Source organism: Eriocheir sinensis, chromosome 1 (assembly GCF_024679095.1).
Source record: "Eriocheir sinensis breed Jianghai 21 chromosome 1, ASM2467909v1, whole genome shotgun sequence".
Classification (NCBI taxonomy): Eukaryota; Metazoa; Arthropoda; class Malacostraca; order Decapoda; family Varunidae; genus Eriocheir; species Eriocheir sinensis.
The window spans coordinates 29,121,439-29,145,262 of record NC_066509.1 but is presented as its reverse complement, the minus strand read 5'-3'; the positions used below and the strand labels follow the sequence as shown (position 1 = coordinate 29,145,262).

The window sequence follows — 23,824 nt, the reverse complement described above, 5'->3', positions numbered from 1 at the left end:
GTTCGTCCTGATGTTTGAGCCAGGTAACACAGGTAAACACATGCCAGCGCTTGGACCGGGTGAAGTAGTGAAGGTTTGTTAAGTTGGACCTGATGTTTGAGCCAGGTAACACAGGTAAACACATGCCATCAATGGGACCCCGGTGAAGTAAAAATAAATAAATAAAGTTACGTAACCAGCGTCACAAATTTCAAAACGAAAGGCTGAGCTAAATGAAAAGAAAAAAAGAGACGGAAAACGAAATGTTTAATGAAAAGAAATGGTGCAAAACGAAAGTCCCAAAGCTAAATAAAACGAGATAGGGAGGCAAAGCGAAAGGCTAAGACGTAGATGAAAAATAAAGAGGAATGCAAAAGAAAGGCTAAAAGCTAAATGAAAAGAAGAGTCGTGCAAAACGAAAGGCTAAAAATTTAATGAAAAAGAAAAAAAGTATGTTAGCCTTTTTGTTCGCTGTTTTTTTGGGTGTTTTTGATTAAGGCGCGAACTGTTATCTCACGTCAGGTCCGGTGTACCGTTGCCTGCTTTCTCCAGTTGATAGAAGTCGTGAGACAACACAATAGCCTTTTAGTTAAGTGGTGTGTGTTATGTGTTGGCCGAGCGGTAGCCGTTATAAGTTCACTTTGAGTTCACTTGATTTACTCTCTCTCTCTCATGTAATTAAAACAGTTGTGGCTTTGTAACTATATTCACAGTCTTAACTATAGTGTGGAGGAGTCACGCACAAGAGTAACGCACACCCCCGAGCAGTCCTCTGCTCTCGCGCGAAGCCCGATATATTCTGCCCGGCGTCTCCCGGGACAGGAGCGGCCAGCGGCACCATGCTTGCTGAGTCAACACCGTTCCCACGGCAAGGAGCACCTGCTAAGCACAACGTAGCGTCTGTGTATAACGTCCTGGCGCCGCTGAGCCATGGCGATACGACATACATTCACACATTCACATGTATGTTATAATATACACATTAAAAATACATAACGAAAGGCCGAAAGCTATATGAAAAGAAAAGAGCTACCAGGAGAGCAGAGTGAAAAGATAAAAGAAATTAAATAAAAAGAGGAATGCCAACAGCATCTGGTGTTCCCAGGCGGTCAACCATCCAAGTACTGTCCAGACCCAACGTCGCTTAACTTCGCTGATCAGACGGGAAGCGGTGTTTTCAACGTGGTGTGGCCGTTGACGAGAAAGGGGAATTGGCTTTGATCTTTGAGGCTGGTAACACAGATAAACATATGCCAGCGCTTGGATCGGGTGAAGTACTGAGGGTTTATTAAGTTGGTCCTGATGTTTGAGCGAGGTAACACAGGTAAACACATGCCAGCGTTTGGACCGGGTGAAGTAGTGAAGGTTTGTTAAGTTGGTCCTGATGTTTGAGTCAGGTAACACAGATAGACACATGCCAGCGCTTCGAACGGGTGAAGTAGTGAAGGTTTGTTAAGTTGGACCTGAAATGTGAGCCAGGTAACACATGTAAACACATGCCAGCGCTTGGACCGGGTGAAGTAGTGAAGGTTTGTTAAGTTCGTCCTGATATTTGAGCCAGGTAAAACAGATAGACACATGCCAGCGCTTGGAACGGGTGAAGTAGTGAAGGTTTGTTAAGTTGGTCCTGATGTTTGACCCAGGTAACACAGGTAAACACATGCCAGCGCTTGGACCGGGTAAAGTAGTGAAGGTTTGTTAAGTTGGTCCTGATGTTTGAGACAGGTAACACAGGTAAACACATCCCAGCGCTTGGACCGGGTGAGGTAGTGAAGGTTTGTTAAGTTGGTCCTGATGTTAGAGCCAGGTAACACAGGTAAACACATGCCAGCGCTTGGACCGGGTGAAGTAGTGAAGGTTTGTTAAGTTGGTACTGATGTTTGAGCCAGGTAACACAGGTAAGCACAGGCTAGCGCTGGGACCCCGGTGAAGTAATGAAGGTTTTTTACTTTCCTTCAACCTCCAGGAAATGTATGTCATGAATTTACCAGGAAGAATTATTATGACACAAACTTTTCATGTCACTAAACTGAACTAAACACACACACACACACACACACACACACACACACACACACACACACACACACACACACACAGACACACTTATTCAGTGATTTAGGGGGTAACTAGGATATGGGACCACGGACTCTAAGGACTAGGGAAAGCTGATCGATTGCTTGTGCCTGTTGTTAATTGTTTCTCCTTGTATGCTGTACGAAACGATCATTGGAAGAAAAAGTAAATAAATAAATAAATAAATAAATAAAGTTACGTAACCAGCGTCAAAATTTTCAAAACGAAAGGCTGAGCTAAATGAAAAGAAAAAAAAGGGACGGAAAACGAAATGCTCAAGGAAAAGAAATGGTGCAAAACGAAAGTCCAAAAGCTAAATAAAACGAAAACAGGGATGCAAAGCGAAAGCCTAAGACCTAGATGAAAAGAAAAGAGGAATGCAAAAGAAAGGCTAAAAGCTAAAGGAAAAGAAAAGAAGAGGAATGCAAGACGAAAGGCTAAAAGTTAAATGGAAAAGAAAAAGAATATAAAACATAACGAAAGGCCGAAAGCTATATGAAAACGAAAGAGTCACCAGGAGACCAAAGTGAAAGGTTAAGAGAAATTAATTAAAAAGAGGAATGCCAGCAGCATCTGGTGTTCCCAGGCGGTCACCCATCCAAGTACTATCCAAACCCAACGTCGCTTAACTTCGCTGATCGGACGAGAAGCGGTGTTTTCAACGTGGTGTGGCCGTTGACGAGAAAGGTGAACTGGCTTTCATCTTTGAGGCAGGTAACACAGGTAAACACATGCCAGCGCTTGGACCCCGGTGAAGTAAAAATAAATAAATGAATGAATAATTAAATAAAGTTACGTAACCAGCGTCAAATTTTTCAAAACGAAAGGCTGAGGTAAATCAAAAGAAAAAAAAAAGGGACGGAAAACGAAATGCTTAAGGAAAAGAAATGGTGCAAAACGAAAGTCCAAAGCCTAAATAAAACGAAAACAGGGATGCAAAGCGAAAGCCTAAGACCTAGATGAAAAGAAAAGAGGAATGCAAAAGAAAGGCTAAAAGCTAAAGGAAAAGAAAAGAAGAGGAATGCAAGACGAAAGGCTAAAAGTTAAATGGAAAAGAAAAATGAAAGAAAAGATAAAACATAACGAAAGGCCGAAAGCTATATGAAAAGAAAAGAGTCACCAGGAGACCAAAGTGAAAGGTTAAGAGAAATTAATTAAAAGAAGAATGCCAGCATCTGGTGTTCCCAGGCGGTCACCATCCATACTGGCATCCAAACCCAACGTCGCTTAACTTCGCTGATCGGACGAAGGTTTCACGTGGTGTGGCCGTTGACGAGAAAGGCTTTCATCTTTGAGGCAGGTAACACAGGTAACCCGGTGAAGTAAATCCAGCGTCAAATTTCAAAAACGAAAGGTTGAGGTAAATCAAAAAAAGGACGGAAAACGAAATGCTATGAAAGAAATGGTGCAAAACGAAAGTCCAAAGCTCAAATAAACGAAAACAGGGATGCAAAGCGAAAGGCTAAGACCTGGTAGAAAAGAAAAGAGGAATGCAAAAGAAAGGCCAAAAGCTAAAAAAAAAAAAAAAGAGGAGGGGTGCAAACGAAAGAAAAAATAGAAAAAACATAACGGAAGGCCGAAAGCTATATGAAAAGAAAAGAGTCATCAGGACCCCGCAAAAGTGAAAAACTTATGAGTGGGGAACGGCAGGTAAAAATTCATAAAAAAAAGTTTTGAATATTTTGCCTCAAACTTCTCTATTATGTTTAAAATCATGTTTCAGATACTATCCCAAGCAGAACTCTACACTATCAGGTCATGACCCCATGAGGTCAAGACTTTGAAAATCAAAGGTAAAATACAGTTTCTGTTTTAGAGTTACGAAAATTTTGCATGGTAGTAGTTGAATGTTGTAGAAATATTTACAAGTAGCGGTTTTGTTAAATTTTGTATAGTTCGGTGAGTAATCACACGCAATTTCATACATCGTTACGTAACAATTCTTTTTTACCAAAAAACACTCAAAAAACATTTTCTTTCAATATTTCAAAAACCGCTATTTGTAAATGATACAACTAAAATGTATAAGGTAGTGATTTTCACTGTTCATGGAGTATTCTCCTTTTGCAGAACTGCTTTCTTAAGTTGGTCCTGATGTTTGAGCCAGGTGACACAGTTAAGTTGCCAGCGCTTGGACCGAATTGTTAGTTAGTGAAGGTTTGTTAAGTTGCTCGATTATATCTATGTTTGGAGCCAGGTATGCACCTGGTAAACATATACTCACACACCAATATATGTACAGTTTATCAATATAATGTATTGCAATAAGGAAATGCATCTTTTCTCAACCGCGTATTTCTCCAGTGACTGACAGTGGGTCCCATGAGTTGATGATTCTTCGCGCTTAGCGGACTGCATTAGGGTCCTCACTGGGGTGTTCTCTACAGTGTCGGGTAAATCATTGCTGAGGGTCTTGTTTACCAGCAATGAGCGCCTTCCTCAACTGAAAAGACACTGGTTCACCAAAAAGATACATAACTGAGTCTTTCAATATTGTGCGCTATGTGCCAGCGCTATATGTTTCCCTTCCTCTGCTCTCTTTTTCTTCTTCTTCTTCAGTTTTTCTTATACCATATCGGCGTATCATCCTACCAAGCCTAAGCCAGCGCTTGGACCCCGGTGAAGTAAAAATAAATAAATGAATGAATAATTAAATAAAGTTACGTAACCAGCGTCAAATTTTTCAAAACGAAAGGCTGAGGTAAATCAAAAGAAAAAAAAAAGGGACGGAAAACGAAATGCTTAAGGAAAAGAAATGGTGCAAAACGAAAGTCCAAAGCCTAAATAAAACGAAAACAGGGATGCAAAGCGAAAGGCTAAGACCTAGATGAAAAGAAAAGAGGAATGCAAAAGAAAGGCTAAAAGCTAAAAAAAAAAAAAGAGGAGGGGTGCAAAACGAAAGAAAAAAAATAGAAAACATAACGGAAGGCCGAAAGCTATATGAAAAGAAAAGAGTCATCAGGACCGCAAAGTGAAAAGTTAAGAGAAATTAAATAAAAAAGAGGGATGCCAACAGCATCTGGTGTTCCCAGGCGGTCACCCATCCAAGTACTATCCAGACCCAACGTCGCTTAACTTCGCTGATCGGACGAGAAGCGGTGTTTTCATCGTGGTGTGGCCGTTGACGAGAACTGGCTTTCATCTTTGAGGCAGGTAACACAGGTAAACACATGCCAGCGCTTGGACTAGTGAAGTAGTGAAGGTTTCTTAAGTTGGTCCTGAAAACAGGTATGCAAAGCGAAAGGCTAAGACCTAGATGAAAAGAAAAGAGGAATGCAAAAGAAAGGCTAAAAGCTAAAGGAAAAGAAAAGAAGAGGGGTGCGAAACGAAAGAAAAAAATATAAAACATAACGAAAGGCCGAAAGCTATATGAAAAGAAAAGAGTCATCAGGACCGCAAAGTGAAAAGTTAAGAGAAATTAAATAACAGCATCTGGTGTTCCCAGGCGGTCACCCATCCAAGTACTATCCAGACCCAACGTCGCTTAACTTCGCTGATCGGAGGAGAAGCGGTGTTTTCAACGTGGTGTGGCCGTTGACGAGAAAGGTGAACTGGCTTTCATCTTTGAGGCAGGTATCACAGACAAGCACATGCCAGCGCTTGGACCGGGTGAAGTAGTGAAGGTTTGTTAAGTTGGTCCTGATGTTTGAGCCAGGTGACACAGGTAAATGCCAGCGCTTGGACCGGGTGAAGTAGTGAAGGTTTGTTAAGTTGTTCCTTATGTTTGAGCCAGGTAACACAGGTAAACACATGCCAGCGCTGGGACCCCGGTGAAGTAAAAATAAATAAATGAATGAATAATTAAATAAAGTTACGTAACCAGCGTCAAATTTTTCAAAACGAAAGGCTGAGCTAAATGAAAAGAAAAAAAAAAGGGACGAAGGCAAGATGCTTAAGGAAAAGAAATGGTGCAAAACGAAAGTCCAACAGCTAAATGAAACGAAAGTCTATTGTGTTGTCTCACGACTTCTATCAACTGGAGAAAGCAGGCAACGGTACACCGGACCTGACGTGAGATAACAGCTCGCGCCTTAATCAAAAACACACAAAAAAACAGCTAACAAAAAGGCTAACACCTTCTCCGCATGTTTTCAGACAGATTGCAGCAAGACCTCAACCTAAATCCATATTATTCTCCCCCACAACCTAGATTGCAAGTAGCGTAAGTTAATAATAGAGTAAAGCAACAGTTAATGTCCGCATGACAGGTGGAGAGAGGTGTGGGTGCAGTAAGGTGACAGGGTACTGGTGCGTCCATAGTACCGCCGGTAAAACGAGGATCAAGCCTCCACTGGTGCCCCTGAAACTACACCTCACCTATCGTTAGTATTAGGGGAGATTCTGGGGCTGCCCTGTGTAGGCCACAGTCTCCCTGTGTTTCTATGTTCTTATGTTCTTATGTAATGAAATCATTTTCCCCCACTGCTTAGGTTACCAGTAGTGTAAGTTAAGGGTAGTAATTTCCTCTTATTTCTCTATTTACTGTAAAATTTCCATGTCCCTTTCTTCCTTAAAGGTACATGGTGTTCTCTTCTAACTATTTCCTGCCGGCACGTTGCCGGAGGGAGAGGTGGGTGGGGAGGAGCCTTCATCTATTCTGTCCTCTCCTACCACACGTAGATTACTAGTAGTAGCGGTAGTAAACAGACACCCTCGCCATAGACCGATAAGTCTTCTGGTGTCTGTTCTTCCTATGTATTCCTATGTACTACGGCTAGGGGTGGGAGTCAGATCAAGTCACATGTCAGGTCATTAGTCAGGTGCGATGACCACTCCCTTGGGCCTTGACCACACCTCACCTGTCTCTATCCTCACTATAGAGCTCACATCTGAATTATTACACATTCTAATAGAATGCAATGCTTCCTTACGATCACAGTTGAATAGATCGATATTATTGGCAATAATTTTTCATGAATACTATTATTGCTAATGTTTCATTTAGTGTTTTACTTTTTACTGCGATACCTTTTGCGTGAAAGAAATATAGATATAAATATATATATATATAGATATATAGATATATATATATATATATATATATATATATATATATATATATATATATATATGTATATATATATATATATATATATACATATATATATATATATATATACATATATATATATACATATATATATACATATATATATATATATATATATATATATATATATATATATATTTTATATATATATATATATATATATATATATGATAGTAAGGATCTTCCTGGTGGGGCCTGATGGCTCCCAAGGCTATTGGGGGTCAGAAGGCTTCTTGGAGGCCTGATGGTCAGCCCAGCCCGTTCTGTACTGGCGTTAGAGTGTTTATAGTGGCGCCATCTTGCATTGGCTCATGCCCCAGAACTCGATTGATTCGCTTGGACAGCTTCCTCTAGAGTCCGGTTGATGGTGCGGTCTGGACAGCATGTAATGGGTAGTTTTAAGCCACTCGGCGGTGACTGAAAATCCGATTGGTAGCGTGAGGATTCGAACCCGCGTCGTCCATCACGCGGCAATTAGGGTCCAGTACGCTATCACTTCCATACCCCTACCCACATATATATATATATATATATATATATATATATATATATATATATATATATATATATATATATATATATATATATATATATATATATATATATATATATATATATATATATATATATATATATATATATATATATATATATATTTCATCAGGGCTAACATATTTTATTATACGATGTCATGTTTTCAATGCATGGGTAAGCCAGGAAAACAACTTGAAGAAAAAAAAAACAAAAACAATAAGATGCACAATCTGTTGACCGGCGTATAAAAAAAGAAAACTAACGACTAACACCGAGGGAATAACACCGAGACAAAAGCAAAAACGAAAAAAAGAGAAAAATGAAAAGACAGAGACGGGGGAGAGAAAATAAGGCCAGGAACCCGGCTGTCTCTCGTCCTTCACGGGATACATGAGGCAATTATTGCGTGATTTGAGTTGCCAAGACGAGCCGCTTTAATTGTGTGTTGCTGAAGAGATGATTGGATGAAACACTTGCCTGTGTGTGTGTGTGTGTGTGTGTGTGTGTGTGTGTGTGTGTGTGTGTGTGTGTGTGTGTGTGTGTTTTCTCTCCACTCCATAATCAGTCCGAGAGTTAAATCAGTTTTCCACTCTTCCATTTTATTTTTCTTCCCTTCTTCCTCTACTTTTATCCTTCTCTTTTCACGGTTTTTCTTTATATCATTCTCCTTTCTCGCTTTCATCCTCCTTTTTCATTTACTTTTTCCTAATTCTGCTTCCTTCATTTGCACTTTCTATCCTTCGCTTCTTTTTTACAGTTCCTTCTCTCTTTTTCTTATTTCATCCACTTTTTGTCCTCACTTTATTTTTCATTTTCTTCCTTGTGATATTCCACATTCTTTTCTCCATTTACCCCAATTTTTTTTTTCTACGTCTTCGCCTATAGCGCCGGTAAGCTTGCTTGAGGGGCCTGGATGGTGATCGGCCCCAGCCCGTATTGGCGCAGGCAGGTGTTTATAGTGGCGCCATCTGGATATTTTTCTTAAATTTCTTTGGTTGTTTATGCTCTCTCTCTCTCTCTCTCTCTCTCTCTCTCTCTCTCTCTCTCTCTCTCTCTCTCTCTCTCTCTCTCTCTCTCTCTCTCTCTCTCTCTCTCTCTCTCTCTCTCTCTCTCATTAACCTCTTATTCCGTAATTTCTTTACTCTTTTTTTTTTGCTTTTTAATATCTCATCCTCTTTCTACTTCTCCTCCTCCTTTCTCCTTCTTCCAAATTCTTTTATCATCATATTTTCTGCCACCATTCCAAGCCATTGCTCTCTCTCTCTCTCTCTCTCTCTCTCTCTCTCTCTCTCTCTCTCTCTCTCTCTCTCTCTCTCTCTCTCTCTCTCTCTCTCTCTCTCTCTGGCCTGGGGGTCAAAATCGCGTTAAACCTCAAATTCTCACATCAATGCATCGATGCAGCAAATAAAGCGAACAGAGTGTTGGGCTTCATTAAAAGATTGTTTTTATTCAATGATAAAGATGTAATACTTCCGCTCTACAATAGTTTAGTCAGACCCCACTTGGAATATGCGGTACAGTTTTGGTCTCCCCACCATGCAAAGGACATTGTTAAATTAGAAGGTGTTCAGCGTCGAGCAACAAAAATGATCCCTTCCTTGCGCAACAAATCCTACGGAGAAAGACTTTCCACCCTTAACATGTTCTCTCTTGAGAAACGTCGCCTCCGAGGAAAACTGATCGAATGTTTTAAAAAACGTAATGGTTCCACGAATGTAAACAGAACAAAATTGTTTATGATAGATGACACTTTGCGAACGAGGAACAATGGCATAAAACTCAAATGTAGACAAGTAAATTCAGACTGCACCAAATTTTTCTTCACCAACGTTGTAGAGCGAGAATGGAATAAGCTCCCACCATCAGTGGTCCAGTGTAACATGATTGACTCCTTTAAAAACAAGCTCGACCATCACTTCCTTGGACTTAATATTAACTAGAGTAGAAAAGCAACGTTTTGGAGCCATCTGATTAATGTAGAATCACTTAGGTTTAAGGACAGACCACGTAGTCTGGACCATGGGGTCTGTGTGGTCTGATTTTCTATGTAAATCTATGTAATCCTACGTAATTCTATGTAATACTATGTAATTCTCTCTCTCTCTCTCTCTCTCTCTCTCTCTCTCTCTCTCTCTCTCTCTCTCTCTCTCTCTCTCTCTCTCTCTCTCTCTCTCTCTCTCTCTCTCTTATTATGTTTCTTCCCTCTCACCACTTTTCTCTTCTTCCTTCTTTCTCTCAGTTTCTTTTTATGTCTCGAGCAGAGATTTTTCTCCATCACCTTTTGCTCTATTTTTCTTTTGTTATTCCATTACCTTCTTTTCCTCATTCTTCCTGCTTCTCTTCCTTTCCTCTGTTTATTCCTTAGTCTGGAGGAGGAGATTTTTTCGCCACTTTCTTCTTCCTTCATTTTTTGGGGGTGAGGTATTTTTCCTCTTTCTTTCCTCTGTCTCTTTCTTCTTGCTCAGTTTCCTTCCTCTCCTATTTTCCTCCTTCGTCAGTGTGGGCGTTGCCTTCCTCTTCCTCGTCCTTCCTTATGCATAGGTGTGTGTGTGTGTGTGTGTGTGTGTGTGTGTGTGTGTGTGTGTGTGTGTGGTCACTGAATCAGTTAACTTGGTTCTTTTATATTTTGTTTTCTTCCGTTTCTTCTTCTTTTCCTCTGTCATATTTTCTTTTCCTTTTCTTCCTCTTGCTTTATTCGTCAACTTCATCCCTTCCTTTCGCTTTATACTTTCGTTCATAATCTTCTTGTTGCTGTTATTGTTGTTTTGGGTGTTCATTACTGCTGACCTTATTACTATGACAATCACATACTTCATCATCATCATCATCATCATCATCATCACCACCACCACCGTCGCGGCCGTCACTGTCACTAACACTTTTGTCGTTATTAAATGTTCCGGCAAGCACAACAATAACAGACGGTGCAATTATTTGAGAGAGAGAGAGAGAGAGAGAGAGAGAGAGAGAGAGAGAGAGAGAGAGAGAGAGAGTTATAGGCATGGAATACTAAAAAAAGGAGGGCAGAGAATCGTACTGCAGAAGAGGAGAGGAAGGGAAGAGGAAGAAGGTATGCAGAAGAGGGCGGGGATGAAGGAAAAGAACGATCAGAGGGAGATACAAGTTGGGGAAGAGGAAATGGGAAAATGATTGGTATTTAAGGGAAGGAGTGAAATAATATGAATTGATGGAAGACTGCTTATTTCTTTTCGTTTATATCATTCATCTTCTTTCCACTGTATTATTTTCATCTCATAATATTCTTTTTCATTTAGTCTTGCTCCCCTTTCTCATCAGCAGCCAAGCCATACTTTTCGTTTTCGTCTTCCTCCTCTTCCACTTTCACTCATCTTCATTGTTTCTTTCTACATCCTGATGATTTTCTTCTGGGCAGCATGTGGGTAATCTTCCGCCACTCGGCAATGATTTGAAAAATCAGCGAGTTTCGGTGAGACTCGAACACAGGTCCACGGGGTCACCACGCTGGCACACTGACCACTCGGCCACCGCCTCCCTATATTTGTTATATTATTTTCCTTTCTCATCTTACTCTTTTTCGTCTTTCTCATCTTACTACTCTTTCTCTTTCTCATCTTCATTCTTGCAATCCTTATCTTCACATCTCCTTCTTTCTCTTTTTCCTCCATATCTATATCCTCCTCTTCTCCCTCTTTTTCATCCTTCTCATCCCTTTATTTCTTCTTTTCCATGTCTTCCTCATCCACATTTTCGTGTGTTTCTTTCCTGCCCTCTTCCTCCGCCTCTCCCTCCCTCTCTCATTATCATAATCATCACCGTCACTTTTAGTATTTTTCGTCTTTATAATTACTGGGCAACGTCTTTCTCAAACTTCCGTAATATCTCGAATTTCTTCCTTCCTTCCTTCCTTCGTTCTCTTTCTCCTCTCCTTTGTCATCACCACCATTATCAGTAATTATTTCTCGTCTCTCCGTTTATGCAGCAAAATATTTTCTTAAGTTGTGACTTTTGTATATAATGCATTACTGCTCTCTCTCTCTCTCTCTCTCTCTCTCTCTCTCTCTCTCTCTCTCTCTCTCTCTCTCTCTCTCTCTCTCTCTCTCTCTCTCTCTCTCTCTCTCTCTCTACCTTTGTCTGCATTTTCGTTCTATTCAAACAAGTATTTCCGTAACAGTGATATACATATTTAGATATTTGTATGTTATTTTATCACTTCCTTCTTTTTCTTCGTCATCATCACCATCAATATCATCAGTTGCCTCTCTTTTTACGTTTATAAAAAAAATTATATAATCTTCCCAAAACAAAAGTGGTTTTTCATCATCAGTATCATCATCGTCACCATCATCATCATCATCATTCCTTATTCTTCTTACTTATTTTCTCATTCTTCTTTTTCGTTTCTGATCATTAACCACTTTATTTTTACACTTATATTCCTCCTGTTTTTTCTTTCCTTATTCTTCTTTTTATTCTTTCTTCATTGTCTCTTCTTTTCCTGCCTTTGTTTTCCTCACTCGTGATCTCGTAAACTTCCCTCCCCTCGTCCTTTACCATCTTTTCCTAATCCTTCCTTTATTTATTGTTTCTTTCTCTCTTCCTTGTTTATGTTTTCCTTTACTCCAGATCAAATTCTTCCCTCCTCGCCTGATCTTCCTTTGTTTATTTTCTTTCGCAATCCAACTCTTTATTCTTTCCTTCTTCCCCTCTCTTCTTACATTTGTTTTTTCTTCACTCGATTTAACTTTTCCATCCTCCGCCTTTCCCTTCTTGCTTGTTTTCCTTCACTTTCTTCGCTTCTCTTTGTAACACCTCACACATCCTTTCTTCCCTCTCCCTCTGTTCTCCGTTTTCTCTCCCTTGTTCTCCATCCTCCTCCACTCTTATCTTTCTCATCTCCTTTTGTTTGGTTATCAGATATTTGTTCTTTCCTCTGTCCTACTTCGCTGTCCTCCTTTTCCTCATTCCTCCAACTACTTATCTCTCCTCCCTTACCTCCCTTTCTCTCTCCTTCACCTGCTCCTATGTTTTGACGCCCTTCCCTTCTTCCACCCATCTACCAAGATGTTCTTCTTTTCTTCCCTTTCTCCCTTTTGCACATACTACCCTTTATTCTCTCACTTTTTTCCCAATATTTTGCTCTCATTCATTATCTATTCTTCCTTTAATCACTTTTCTCCTCGCTTTCTTATATACTTTTCTTTTCCTCCCTCCCTTCTTTTCTTCGCTACTTTCCCTTTCTTTCCCTCCTTTCGTATCCTTTTCTCCCTTCCTACCTCTCATGTCTAAGATTCTTTCTCCCCTTCCCTACCCTTTTTCCATAACGCCTTTCTCATTTTCTTCCTATTTCCCTTCTCTTTCCTTCCTCCTTTCCTTTCTCCCTATTCACTAATTCCAATCCTTCCCTTCCTCCATTCCCTTCCCTTCGCTTCCCTTTCCCGCTTCCCTTTCTTTCATCCTTTTATTCCTTTCCCTTCCCTTCATCCTTTGTTTTCTTTCCATTTCCTTCCCTCTCCCTCTCTGTCCCTCTGATCAGTTATTCCAGCCGTTCCCTTCCCCCTCTCTTCCCTTCCCTTCCCTTCCCTTCCCTTCCCTCTCCTCTCCTCTCCTCTCCTCTCCTCTCCTCTCCTCTCCTCTCCTCTCCTTTCCTTTTCCCTTCCCAACCTTACCGTTCCCCTCCACCCTTCCTCCCACCAACCCATTCACTCATTCAGCCCTTCACAGCGGCAGAATAATGCGTCGTTTTCCGGCCTACGAGACACAAGCCGTTGTTTCTTAAAATTTCAAAACAGAAGAACAATTTTGCCGCGAAACACAGGCTGACGCTGCGAATAAAAAGGACCACACGACTTTTTTACTCTTTCGGCTCTCAGAGAATCGAGGTTCTAATTTTGTATGAACGGTACTTGGCAAGATTCCTTTTTTCCATATATTTATTGTTCATATGGATAAAAAGTGTTGATGAAATGACAGACTTTTCTCTTTTCTATATATACTCCAACACGATCTCTGCATGTAACGAAACACACGAGAAATTAATCCAGACAAAGAAAGGTTTGCCGGCGCCGGGGATCGAGCCCGCGACCAGCGTAACGGGAGAGCCACTCCTTTACCAGTCGGCAAAAGAGGTACCCCCCTGGCTAAGTGGGTTATGGGAGGCTCGCCCATCAGGCAAGTCAGCACTACACGTCTCCCCATTCCCATTTAGATTAATTTCTGAGTGTTGAGTTCACATTTTCTATGAACTTCGGAGAGCATGGGCCATCACTCTACCTATTACCCTCTCGGGGTGACACAGCAGAACCACAGGAGAGGATGCCACCGCCTTGCCAACAGTGAAATGGCAGAATTTGCTCTTAACTCCACTCCCACACGACCACTGCGTGTAACGAAACACACTAATCCAGACAAGGAAAGGTTTGCCGGCGCCGGAGATCGAACCCACGACCAGCGTAACGGGATGTTGAACGACTACTTCCTTTCAGTATTCACACAGGAGGATCGAACGACTATACCGGAAAGAGTTCAGGTGTACGAGGGCGGGGATGGCGATAAATTGAGGGATATAATCATTACCAGGCAAGTAGTTCAGGATGAGATAGATAAGCTTAAGAAGAACAAGTCGCCAGGTCCTGACGGGATATTTCCGAGGGTATTAAAGGAGTTAGGTGATATAATCAGTGACCCACTAACCGACATCTTTAAGATGTCGGTAAATACTGGTAAATACTGCCGAGCCTATGGAAAGTAGCTAATGTGACGCCGATTTTTAAAAAGGGGGACAGGTCAGTTGCTTCAACCTATCGCCCAATTAGCTTAACATCGGTTATAGGGAAGATGCTGGAGTCCATAATAGTCAGGAACATTCGGGAGCATTTAGAGAAACATAGCTTAATTCACGACTCGCAGCATGGGTTCACAAAAGGTAGGTCATGCCTCACCAATCTCTTGTCCTTCTACAATAAAGTATTTGAGGCGGTTGACAGAGATGAAAATTATGATGTAATCTATCTTGATTTTAGTAAAGCGTTTGACAAAGTTCCTCACCAACGACTGTTGCTTAAATTACAGGCTCACGGAGTAGAGGGTAAAGTTTTGAACTGGGTCAAGGCGTGGCTTAGCAATAGGAAGCAAAGAGTGCAAATCAATGGTAAAAGATCTGACTGGGGATGTGTTACGAGTGGGGTCCCACAAGGTTCGGTATTAGGTCCACTTTTGTTTATTATTTATATCAATGACTTAGACACAGGAATTAGTAGTGATGTTAGTAAATTTGCAGATGATACCAAGATCGGTAGAGTAATTGAGTCGGATCAGGACGCTAGTATTCTCCAAGGTGAACTCAACAGATTATATGACTGGGCGGATAAATGGCAGATGGAGTTCAATATAGGGAAGTGCAGTATTCTGAGTGTGGTAGGAACAACCTCACATAACTATTGCTTAAATGACACTCTCATAAGTAGGTCTGGGTGCGAGAGGGATTTAGGGGTCTTAATGAGCTCTGATCTCCGTCCAAGGGCACAATGCATTCAAGCTAGAAATCGAGCTAATAGGGTACTGGGATTTATTTCAAGGAGCGTAAGCAACAGAAGCCCCGAAGTCTTCCTCAAACTATATTTAGCATTAGTTAGACCTCATCTTGACTATGCGGTTCAGTTATGGTCACCCTACTATAGAATGGATATCAAAATGTTAGAATCGGTGCAGAGGAGGATGACTAAGATGATTCAGGTGTTGAGAAACTTGCCATACGAGGAAAGACTCAAACAGTTAAACTTGCATTCTCTAGAAAGGCGAAGGGTGCGTGGAGACATGATCGAGGTTTATAAATGGATGAAGGGCTTTAATAAGGGAGACATTCATAAGGTTTTGTTGGTAAGAGAACCGGGTAGGACACGAAGTAACGGGTTTAAACTGGATAAATTCAGATTCAACAGGGACATAGGCAAAAATTGGTTTACTAACAGGGTGGTGGATGAGTGGAATAGGCTTAGCAGTCATGTGGTGAGTGCCAATACAATTGTCACATTCAAAAATAGACTAGATAAATTCATGGACAGCGATATTAGGTGGGGTTAGATACACGGGAGCTTAGGGTCAAAGGAGCTGCCTCGTACAGGCCTACCGGCCTCTTGCAGACTCCTGCGTTCTTATGTTCTTATGTTCTTATGTACCCCCCTGGCTAAGTGGGTTATGGGAGGCTCGCCCATCAGGCAAGTCAGCACTACATTGAGTGAGGACAATAATTGTGTCTTTATTGCTATCAAATTTAATATATTTCTGAACATTTTTCTTCTTTTTGGCTCTGACAAATAAAGGTTCTAATATTGCATTAAAGGTACCGGTCGTGATGTTTTTTTTATATATTTATTATGTATATGACTAAATAGTTCAGACCAATATTTACATGTTTTATCACTGTCAAGGTTAACAGGTGTACAGAATGAGATAAATAAAAGTCGACTTCCCATGATGAACGATAATTACTAAAACCTGACGAACCATTCTGATATTCCGACTAGATTGGGAAGTACATGTCAAATTGCTTCATCCCTTCAGTTTCACGAAGGTTAATCAGCCTTGGAGCAGGTCACGTGTGGAATATGACATAAAAAGTCGATTTATCAAAGTGAAAGTTAATCAATGACACCGAATGAACGTTTTTGATATTAGGATGGTATAAATAAGCGCGTGTAAATATGCTTCGTATACTGTTAAATATGTTTTTGCTAGTTATCTTTCACGTTCATTATAATTCATCCCTCATTCTTTCTCATTTTTTCCCATGTGACTTTCTTTATTTTTTTATATTACTATTACTCTTGCTTTTTCACTTTCCGTCTAAGAGAACTTAATATCATGCTCCTAAATGTGACAGTAAGCCCAGTTTAAAAAATTTATATAACAAAACAAAGTCGACAAAATAAAAACAAATATATTGAAAAGAAACATACCAACAAAAAATCTTCCTGAACACAACAGTTACACCCTGTGACAACAACAACAACAACAACAACAACAACAACAACAACAACAACAACAACAACAACAACAACAACAACAACAACAACAACAATAACAAATTCTCTCTCTCTCTCTCTCTCTCTCTCTCTCTCTCTCTCTCTCTCTCTCTCTCTCTCTCTCTCTCTCTCTCTCTCTCTCTCTCTCTCTCTCTCTCTCTCTCTCTCTCTCTCTCTCTCTGTGTCATACCTTACTCCTCAATTTCTTTCATCACCTTCCTTTTATTTCCTTTTTTTTATCTCCTTTTGTTCCTTATCTTTTTTTTTTCACAACCTTCAATAACAACAACTCCGTTACCACCACCACCTCCTCCTCCTCCTCCTCCTCCTCCTCCTCCTCCTCCTCCTTCTCATTCTCCTCCTCCTCCTCCTCCTCCTCCTCCTCATGCAACACCCTTCCGATAAAACGTAAATCGGAAGGAGCCATTAGAAGCGCCAGACGGCCGGGCAGCAGCGTGCGAGGAGCATGTGCGGAATGAAGCGGTAGTTTGGCAGAAATACAATTAAAATAACTTGCTGGATATTAAGACCGTCACAGGGACAAACACTATTGGGTCAATAGACTGACAGACAGATATAAAGATAGATAGGTTGGCAGGTACGTGGGTAGGCAGGTAAAAATATAGGTAGGCAGGTAGGTAAGTAAAGATGCAGGTAAATAGGTAGGCTGGTAGGTGGAAAAGCAGAGGCAAGTAGGAAGTTAGTTAAAATATGTAGGTAGGCAGATGGGTAGGAAGATGCACAGCAAGGTAAACAGATGAATAGATAGGCATACAATTAGCAGATAGACACTTAGGTAGATAAACGGACAAATAGGGAGAACAACGGAGATTGGCAGATAAACAGAGGTGGATACACTCAAACATATGGAAATATTAATACATAGATACATGTTGGGAAAACGAGATAGATAAACACATAGATAATGAGAGAGAGAGAGAGAGAGAGAGAGAGAGAGAGAGAGAGAGAGAGAGAGAGAGAGAGAGAGAGAGAGAGAGAGAGAGAGAGAGAGAGAGAGAGAGAGAGAGAGAGAGAGAGAGAGAGAGAGAGAGAGAGAGAGAGAGAGAGAGAGAGAGAGAGAGAGAGCACCCAAACAGCACATTTACACACGAAAACACTCTCGCCTCGGGATTTAATTTCAGGCAACGGTTCTGGGAAAGCAAAGCACTAAAAAAAAAGCTGCAAAAATAACCAAGAGTGAAAAACGAACCAATTTACCAAAGAAAAAGTGAATTTTTTTTTTACTAGAGCATATTCTCTTTTCTTTTCATTATTATTTTTTTTGAGGAAAGCACTTGCCACTTTCATGATCTTGGTAGGCTGAGGAAGAGAGGAGGGAAAAGGAGGGGAGAGGAGAGGAAGACGAGGAGGAGGAAGGAGTATGGTGGTGGTGGTGGTGGTAGAGGAGGGAAGCGGTGAAGAGGAAGGAGTAAGAGGCTAAAGATAAATATATAGGAGGCAGGATATGAGGCAAGGGGAGAGACGTAAGGAAACAATAGAAAGCGAATAAGAAGTAAACGGTATCAAGGTCGGTGTTCTCAGACGCTTCCGCCTCTCACATCACCGACTTCCAAAGGCCGAAGTGGAGATTGGTCGCGTTCACATGAGCTAGTTTCTTCATATTCACGGTACAGAAGCTTCGTCACACTGTCACCAGGGTCATAACACTACCCCCATGAAGGGGTCACACACCTCCCATGAGCTAGTTTCTTTATATTCACGGCACAGAAGCTTCGTCACACAGTCACCAGGGTCATAATACTACCCCCATGGAGAGGCTCACACACCTCCCATGAGCTAGTTTCTTCATTTTCACGGCACAGAAGCTTCGTCACACCGTCACCAGGGTCATAATACTACCCCCATGAAGGGGTGACACACCTCCCATGAAAGCCTTGTGTGCCTGGGGACCGAAATGTTTAAGAGTTTGACCCTTAAGTGTGGCGCAGAGTGTGACTGTGTGATGTGCCTCTGTTCTGGCGTTAGGTCTTAGCAGTTGTGGGTGTTTTTTAGTGTTCTTTTTGTGTCGTGTGTGTTAAGCCTTACTCCAGTGTTGCAAATATGGGCTTAAGTGGAAAGGAGTAAAGGGGAGGAGAGGGGTAAAGGAAGAGGAGTGAATAGAGAGGAAAATGGGGAGAGGAGTAGAGGAAGAGGAGTGAGAGGAGAGGACTAAGGGGAGATGAGTTAGGGAAAAGGAGCAAGGGGAGAGGAGTGAGGGGAGGAGGAAGAGAGGAGTGAGGGGAGGAGGAAGAGAGGAGTGAGGGGAGAGGAGAAGAGTTAAGGAGAGAGGAGTGAGGGGAAAGGAATGAGGTTAAAGGATTAAAAGGAGAGGGAGTAAGGGGAGAGAAGTAAGGGTAAGGGAAGGCATCTAAAGAGTAAGGGGTTAGAGTTTAGGGGGGGGTGGGGGTCAGAGGTCGGCAGTAAGCGGATGACGGCGTCTCCAGCTGGCTCAGGACACACTGAGTCGAGGGTCAAGTCAAGGCGGCGCCGCAAATAAAGTCGCAATAAAGTGACTGAAAGAAAATATAAAAGTGAGAGAGTGAGTGAGAAGATAAAAATATAAATGAGAAAGAGCGAGAAAGAGGGTAAGAGTATCAGTTTCGAAGGTATTAAGTGAAAAGAGGAGAGAAAGAAGGAAAGGCATAAAAATGTATATAAAAGATCAACAATTTAGAGAGGAGAAATATATCGTCTGGCTGAACATATAATCACAAAGGAATAACGAAAGAGTTGTTAGTTTGTTAGACAGAAGGAAGAAAATGTGAAAAGGTTGGTGTACTGAATGCTGCCGTTGTTGTTGTTGTTTTTGTTGCTCTTATTGTAAGGTGATCAGAATATATAAAAAAAAATGAACAGGAAAAAAATTGTGGGTTTTATGAAATGCAAGGAATGATAAAAAGAAATAATTGTTATGTTCGTTTTCGTTGTTGTTGTTATTGTTTTAAGCTGTAAAAAGGATAAAAAAACAGCAAAGGAAAAGAGCGAGCTATGTGAGACCAAAGAAAAGGAACGAGCAAAAGTTGTGTTGTTGTTGTTGTAAGAAGATAAAGAAAATATAAGAGAAAAGTGTCATTGTATGAAGTAAAAGGAAGGAAGGAATAGCGTAAAGCCTGTCAGTCAGTTGTTATCGTTGTTGTTGTTGTTGTTGTTGTTATTGTTGTAAGGTAACTGATGTTAATTATTCAGAGAAAACAAAGTAATTATTGGAAGCTGTAAGGATTCAGACAACATTATATTAAAAGACTGAGTTACTTTTGTGTGGACTTGCATTATTAAGAACACACGAGTTAACTTTTATGATTGCTGTTGTGATTAGCGACGGTAATTAAGAAAAAAGGAGGAATAGGGGGAAATAACGACTTGATGTTTAATATTTTTTCGAACAGAACATCATTAAAACGCATGGGAATAAACTTTAAAGCTGCGGCGGTCCGTGAAAGCTGTGAACAAAGAGACGACAAACAAAGGCCGTGCGAGTCATTACCAGAAAGGTTTACCAAAAACATAACGCACTTGTACTGTTTTACGGGCTTGAAATATCATGACGACCACACGAGAGTACTACACTTCAAGGCTCCGGCCGTCCGTGAAAGCTGGGAGCAACGTGAAGAAAAACTAAAAGGCTGCGATGCTTATTACTGGATATAAAGAAAGAGCATATGAACTATTTTTAAAAGATTTATAACTTTATTACGACACAACAGGAGTAAATTTCAAAGCGTTGGCCGGCCGTGAGAGCTGTAAGTACACAGATAAAAGTACGGCTCTATGAATTACTGCAGTTAACAAGGCAGCAGAATATGATTTTTTGCGTGTGAACTTCGAATAGCATTACGAAGGATCGAGATTAGATTCCAGAACTCTAGCCGCCTGTGAAAACTTTGAATGAATATATGAAAAAAATAACCAGCTGTGTGAATTGCTACTGTAGATATAAAAAAATGAATCATATGAACTTTTTTTTAAGATTATAAAATATTATTACGAGAAAACAAGAGCAAATTTCAAAGCTGTGGCCGTCCGTAAAAGTTGTGATTGAACTCATAAAAATAGCAGGTCTGAACTACTACTGGTTATAACAAAACAGTACATGTATGTACATAAATTTATCGTGTGGATTTATAATATTATTACGAAAAAACGAGGTCATACTAAAAAGCTCTGGTCATCCGTGAGAGTTGTGAATAAACCGATGAAATATACAAGGTTGAACAAGTGCTGCTATTATCGGTACAACGCAAAAAGGCAGCACAGGCACGTCCTGGTGCGTTCTGCCTTCCTCCTCGGCCTCCCTCTCTTCCTTCCTTTTATACTCTTTCAATACATAATCAAGAACATGTGAGAAGTAATTTCCAAGCTGCAGTCGCGTGTAAATGATTTGAGCGAAGTGATGCGCGGGAAGGAAAAACATGTATCGTATTTTTCAAGTTATCAACGCGGCAGTACATGTTTCTTGGGGAAATTAGAGCACTGTTATTAAGTCCATATTAGTGGTAATCTAAAAAGCATTGTCCTTCCGTCGAGTCTGAACGTGAAGTGAAGGCAAGACTCGTGGTGAAAACGTATATTTTTTTAAGGAATAACGGGAACCATTAGTTAAATTAAAATCGTTATTTTTTTTAGTTAACAGGTGGACGTTAATGAAAGCAAAGACTACGCTAAAAATAAAAGAAGCAGCGGGTAAACATTTAAGGAATTAGATTATACCGTTAAACCATTTTCTCAGCATTAATATACCAAGTTGAATGGTGTCGCTATTATGTAAGAACCTTCTCCACTCTGGTCAGTTATTCTCTCTATATTTTCTCGATTTTTTCGTCTCTTCTGTCTTCTTTTGTTCAATCCATCCAAGTCTTGCCCTCAGTTTCCCTGTCTTTCCTTTATACCGTACTTCCGTCATCATTACTTTGGTTCATGCACACTCCTCCTCACATAATCAATACATCTCTTCCTGTCTCTCTTCTTTCCGTCTATGTCCTGTACTTCCGTCCTCAGTACTCGTCTTCCTACACACTCCTCTTCACATAATCAATCCATCTCTTCCTGTCTCTCTTCTTTCCGTCTATGTCCTGTACTTCCGTCCTCAGTACTCGCCGTCCTACACACTCCCCTTTTCCCCTCATAGCGTACCAATTCTTCTTCACATGAGCGTTAATTTTATGCTCCGGTCGTCTGTAGCAGCGTGAGTCGCAATTTATGAGCGCAAGAACTGTGCTACTTAATGCAAAGTACATTAAAAGGAAGACAGTGCTGGTCCGTTTTGGGAGAATAAGAATGATGACTTTGGGCTATGTCCTTGTGTTGAGGGGACGCTTAAAAGAGGAGAGGTTGTAATACAAGTAATCAATGGAAAATAAATAAATAAAAATAAGAAGAATATAAGTGTTCACGTGGTTTTTTTTTGTGTGTGAACTGAAAACACTAAAGTTACATGAGTAAATTTAAAGTTGTGTTGCCTTAAGAGTGAGAGTAAAAGGATGAAAAAAAGTGAAGATTGTACTTCTTAATATTTCAGTGATTAAGAAAAAAGTCGGCGAGTGTTTTTCTTGCGCATCTCTGTCACAGCGGACGAGGCAGCTCAAGGGAGGTGGAGATAAAAGATTAACCGAGAAAGATAACGAGATAACACAAAAAACGCTGTGGACTGTTCCCGCAAATAATTAGAGTTACTTGAAGGTTGATACTAATGCCCAGATCGTTCACTGAGCCGATAAATGACGTAACGACATACTACATATTTTCTACAGCAAAGAAATACAGCGAATGTTGTTTACGGCTTAAGAATCAACGGCCTTCCGTGACAGCTGAAGAATTTGTGTAAATCTGAGACGCTGCAATATTAACTAAGGATGCCAAGAGAAATACACAACTATCTATACAGAAAGAAAATAAACATGAAAAATAACAAGTGAAGAGAAAAGTGAAAAGGGATTGATTACACTGAAAAAATGCGAGAAACAACTGACAAATAACATAAAACTTCAGACTTTATAACGTATCACGACAGACATGAAATAATAATAAAAATAAAATTACGTAACTGATAAGAGAAAAAAAACACAGTGAAGGAGAATTAAACAAAAAAATGTACGAGAAAAAATCTGAGAGAAGTAACAAAATTTAAGTATCCACTTCTTATTACTAAAGCCATGAAATAGTTACCTTAATACTTATGGCTTAAGTACTAACAGCGTCAGGCAATTCCTAACACCAGCCAAAGAATTATTTCCAAAGTTTAGTCGTGGTTACCCAAGACTGTGGGAGAGTTGCTTTAGTTGGGTGGAAAAGAACGGCTGTGCTACCGCTGCTATTATGATATTTAAAGGTGAACAAGACGTATAAATTGTGGCTTAAATAGCAATGAGCTTAGCGCAATAAATACATTCATAAGAAGTTGATTTCCAAGGTCTTGAGGGTCTTGAGGCATTAAATAATAAGACAGTCACTTTAACTGCCGATGCCTCTTCTGTCTGTCAATGTTGTGAGAGGAATAAGAGATGGAAGGAGAGGAAAGACTGCGCGCACCGCCATCCATACTATATCACCTCGACTATAATGATTATTTGAAGGAAAACTAGACGTGGAAATTGTGGCTTAAATGGTAGGAAGCTTAAGGCAGTAAATACACGACAAAACATTGATTTCCGAGGTGTCGAGGTTTACAGAGGCTGTGAGAGGGTTGCGTGAGGCGTAAGGAAGGAGGAGAAGGCTGTGCTACATACCTTTGTCAGTGGTTATTGCAGGTGGAGGGGACAAGCCTCTGATCGTCTGGAAATGGAAAATGTACAAATATTAATGTACGGGATGTGGTGGTCAGTCAGGCTTGAGTAAAGGGTTGAGTGAGGAGAAAATAAAGAAAATTGTGCTATATAATATTGTAGGAGTTAAATAAGAGCTAGACATAACTTGAAACTTACAAAAATAGTAAAAGAAATAACGAGTTTGAAGTCAAGAAAAGTTGTGTCTGTTAAAGTGTTAAAAAAGAACCAGAGGCAACTTGTACATGAGTAAAGTAACTAGCAGCACACAACACTTCATTTCAAGTCTGGTGGTGTGTGCAAATTTTTAGTTCGTTGCATGCGGTGGAAAGAAAAGAATGAAATATGCCACGCACTTTTATCCACTTAAAAGATCAAGTAGACGAAACATGTGGGTTATGTAAAACATGTTCTACTAATTGCTT

At 40.4% G+C, this 23,824-nt stretch overlaps 4 non-coding genes across 4 annotated transcripts; all 4 read right to left on the bottom strand.

Moving 5' to 3' along the window:
- Positions 1-1,059: 1,059 nt before the first annotated feature.
- LOC126997325 (5S ribosomal RNA) lies at positions 1,060-1,178 on the bottom strand. The gene has a single exon (XR_007752037.1). It is a non-coding gene; the product is annotated as a 5S ribosomal RNA (ribosomal RNA).
- Positions 1,179-2,616: 1,438 nt separating this feature from the next.
- LOC126997392 (5S ribosomal RNA) lies at positions 2,617-2,735 on the bottom strand. The gene has a single exon (XR_007752083.1). It is a non-coding gene; the product is annotated as a 5S ribosomal RNA (ribosomal RNA).
- A 2,327-nt stretch (positions 2,736-5,062) lies between these two features.
- On the bottom strand, positions 5,063-5,181 carry LOC126997316 (5S ribosomal RNA). Its single transcript, XR_007752018.1, has one exon. It is a non-coding gene; the product is annotated as a 5S ribosomal RNA (ribosomal RNA).
- A 294-nt stretch (positions 5,182-5,475) lies between these two features.
- Positions 5,476-5,594, bottom strand: LOC126997403 (5S ribosomal RNA). The gene has a single exon (XR_007752094.1). It is a non-coding gene; the product is annotated as a 5S ribosomal RNA (ribosomal RNA).
- Positions 5,595-23,824: the final 18,230 nt, after the last annotated feature.